Below are 4,238 nucleotides of genomic sequence, written 5' to 3' on the forward strand. Positions count from 1 at the left end.
TCCCTTTCTTACTTTATTTTTCCTGAAGCACATATCATCATCAAACATACTCTATATTTTTATTTATGTAACTTATTTATTATCTGTCTTCCCCCAGTAGAATTAGGACCACACCTTTGGCACATTGGTGTAAATTAGAAAAAGATTCAAGTGCATGCGTGTGCACAGACACACCCATCCTACCCCGAACACAGGGTTGGTTAACAGCCACCTTTGTGCAAAGAAAAAGGCATGGATGGGAGCAGAGTGCAGGATGAACTTCACTACCCCACTCAACTCCTCAACCAGGCACCTTTGGGTAATGCACTACCATACAGCCTCAACTAAAAGGTAAGCTTAATGAAGTCAGGGACTTTGTTTTTTGGTCTCTTGCTTATTACTGTGTCCTCAGTCTCTTAGAGAATAGTTCACAAAGACCACTCAATAAATATTTGTGAAATAAATTCAGAATTAGAAAAAAAAAAATAAAAGTTCTTAGTTATTGTTTTAAAATGAAACATAGACCCATTTAAATAAATTACATAATGCAGGAAAATATGGCCTCAAAACATTAATAATGCTCATGAAATGGGTAAATTTACTGCCATAAAATAACCTAGAAATTGAGCAAATCAGACCCAATATATACACAGAATATTGGACTTTCTGCGAATTACGTTATTACATAGTTGCATAATAATAAAAATAAGAATAAGAGGAATGTTGTCTTTGGTATTTTTAATCCAGTGACCTACCTCTTACTTTTTTGCATTTTCTTTGCATGGACTGAGATGCACTACAAATTTTAAAGAGGTCCTTTAAATAGCAATGTGGTAAAACCTTTGGGAATTTTCTGAGAGAGGTAAATACTTGATTGCTCAAAATTTAAAAACAAGAAAAGAACAAAGAGACTATTAAAAGTCTGTAAATTATACCTTCCGCAGTGTCTCTATCAAGGAATTTTATTTCCTCTTTGTGAAAACGTCCACTCAAGTCTCATTTGTTGGAGCCTAAACTATTGCTTCTCTTAGGAATTTGGATGCGCCATTTTACATATTTAAGGCATTAATCTTTTGTTAAATGTACAGCAGAAATTTTTCTTCAGTTTAGGGTTTAAAAAAAACAAAAAACCTGCAGGCCTCGGAACGCGAATTGGCTCCCTGGGTTGCGGGCAGGCTCTTTGGAGCCGCGCACTGCGTGGTAGAGCCTGGTGGTGGAGCCTGGTGACACCGCCGCCTCCCCGCAATGACCACCGCCGCCCCCTGCCCTGCAGCTGCAGCCTCAGGATCGGCTGTATGATTAAGCCACAATCTTCCATGAGTAAACATATTGCTTTCTGTGATGTTCTTGGTCACACATTTATGGAGGGCAGTGGAGATTACTGAAGGGCACAGCACAACCTCTTATGTAGACAAGTGAACTGTAGAAACTCACTATAGTCCACCAAGAAACCCCCATAAGAGTGGTTAACTTGGATACAGAAGTGTTGAATTTAAACCTGCAGAGCATTTTACAAGAGTTCTGACTGAATGGGGTAAACCTCAGGGCACTTCATATTGCCTCAGTATTACTGGATTGAAGAATCGCTGCTTCTTTGTCCGGAGGTTCATTTCATTTCCCATTACTCCCAACTTCATACCCCAAGCAATGAGAATTTCAAATGGAGTATATTGTAGTAGACTCCAGTTTCTTTACATCATTTCTGTATTCAATTTTTAAAATTCTTTCATAACCCTTTTTAGAGTTTTTTAACTAAATTAGTATGGCTCAAATGAACTGCCCAGCTCTTGTAGAAGTCACATACAAGAACATGAGATTTCTATAGCACACAATCCAACCAATGCAACCTTACGCAAATTTATAGAGGAACTTAAGAAGTATGGAGTTTCCACAATAGTAAGAGTATGTGAAGCAAATTACCACACTGCTCTTGTGATGAAAGAAGGCATCCACGTTCATGATTGGCCTTTTGATGGTGGTGCACCATCATCCAACCAGATTGTTGATGATTGGTTAAGTCTTGTAAAAATTAAGTTTTGTGAAGAACCTGGATGCAATATTGTTGTTCACTGTGTTGCAGGTCTTGAGAGAGCTCAGTGCTTGTTGCCCTAGCATTGATTGAAGGTGGAATGAAATATGAAGATGCAGTACAGTTCATAACACAAAAATGGCTTGGAGCTTTTAACAGCAAGCAACTTTTGTATTTGGAGACGTATCATCCTAAAATACAGCTGCACTTCAAAGACTCCAATGGTCACACAATCAGCTGTTGCATTCAATAAAACTGGGGTGCCTGATGTGGAACTTGAGAGAAAAAGAATCTAATTTGTCATACATATTAGCCAACATGTTGGTGAATAAGTCTAATGAAGCTTCCGTGAGAGTATTAAAAAGCAGTTTTACCCTGCTACAAGTTTGAGAGAATTGCAACCTCTTTGTTTGGGCTACAATCAACCTATTTGGACACTTAGCAAAAGATTCTTGCTGGTCAGCATTTAAAATGGGCTTATCATTTGTATCAGTTGACCTTTACTGAAATCATGCAGTATAGAGTTATAAGTCTTTTTTAAATCTCTTCCCATTCCAGAATCTTACATAAGAAATTTCAAGAGATTAGGTGCCAAAATACCCAGCACAATACTTGTATTATATTTTTAGTATCATACAGAACTTAAAATCCCAGGAACTATTAACACTCTAGACCTTATGTGGCTTATTCCTTCAGTCATTTCAAACATTGAAAGTAAGGCCTATGTAGTTATTTGCCTGTTCACTTTGTTTACATCTCTCACATTCATACCAGTATGCATCAAGTTTGCTCAGCCATTGAATTCTGATGGATTTTCATGTCTATCTATATATCTAATTTTGTGACATTAGAGAAAACCTCCATTTTGAAAATCTACATTGTACAGAAGCACATGTCTTTACTGTCTCCAGACACAAAAGCCTTACAGTTATTTTAGTGTTTGCACTTCCGGGAGCAACTTAACCAAGAGGGCCTGACAAATGAATGGGAGGGGACCTATTAAATATTTAAGTAAAACATTGCTTTTGCCTTGTGCAAAACATGTTGAATATGCTCTTTAATTTAGTATATATATATATATTTTTTTTAATCATCATTTTATTGAGATATATTCACATACCATGCAGTCATACAAAACAAATTGTACTTTCGATTGTTTACAGTACCATTACATAGTTGTACATTCATCACCTAAATCAATCCCTGACACCTTCATTAGCACACACACAAAAATAACAAGAATAATAATTAGAGTGAAAAAGAGCAATTGAAGTAAAAAAGAACACTGGGTACCTTTGTCTGTTTGTTTGCTTCCCCTACTTTTCTACACATCCATCCATAAACTAGACAAAGTGGAGTTTGGTCCTTATGGCATTCCCAATCCCACTGTCACCCCTCATAAGCTACATTTTTATACAACTGTCTTCGAGATTCATGGGTTCTGGGTTGTAGTTTAATAGTTTCAGGTATCCACCACCAGCTACCCCAATTCTTTAGAACCTAAAAAAGGTTGTCTAAAGTGTGCGTAAGAGTGCCCACCAGAGTGATCTCTCGGCTCGTTTTGGAATCTCTCTGCCACTGAAGCTTATTTCATTTCCTTTCACATCCCCCTTTTGGTCAAGAAGATGTTCTCCATCCCACGATGCCGGGTCTACATTCCTCCCCGGGAGTCATATTCCACGTTGCCAGGGAGATTCACTTCCCTGGGTGTCTGATCCCACGTAGGGGGGAGGGCTGTGATTTCACCTTTCAAGTTGGCTTAGCCAGAGAGAGAGGGCCACATCTGTAGTATATATATTTTTAAAGGTAGAGATGCTTTGTTATGGTAGCTACAATAATTCTTAATCAAAATTTCTGAAATTCTTGTTATTTTTTTCCCATATCTATTGAAAGTTGTTTACCAACCATTATTTTTGTTTGAAGTGTGATTTTTCTTTGTTCTCTTCCCAACCTCCCTTGCACACAAAAAAAGTAGATTTCTGCTAATGATTCCACAGACGTCTAATATTTTATCTGCCTTTTGAGCTGTGTAACTTAAGATTTGATACTTGATAATTTGTTTTACTATGTAATTTGTAAAATGGTGATGTGTATTAATGTTAGTTCAACCATATATTTATACTATCTGGGAATGTGTGGTTATAGTTCTATGGGAGAAATAATTTGTCAGTGTTCACCAGCTTGTAAAAACCTAGTGAGAGAGCTTAAACATCTAAATAAATAATGAAAT

General features: G+C 37.1%; 1 pseudogene; it reads left to right on the top strand.

Annotated features, from left to right (window-relative positions):
* The first annotated feature begins 1,741 nt into the window (after positions 1–1,741).
* On the top strand, positions 1,742–2,261 carry LOC119534442 (annotated as a pseudogene).
* The last annotated feature ends 1,977 nt before the right edge of the window (positions 2,262–4,238 follow it).

This window comes from Choloepus didactylus, chromosome 5, assembly GCF_015220235.1.
Source record: "Choloepus didactylus isolate mChoDid1 chromosome 5, mChoDid1.pri, whole genome shotgun sequence".
Taxonomy (NCBI): domain Eukaryota; kingdom Metazoa; phylum Chordata; class Mammalia; order Pilosa; family Megalonychidae; genus Choloepus; species Choloepus didactylus.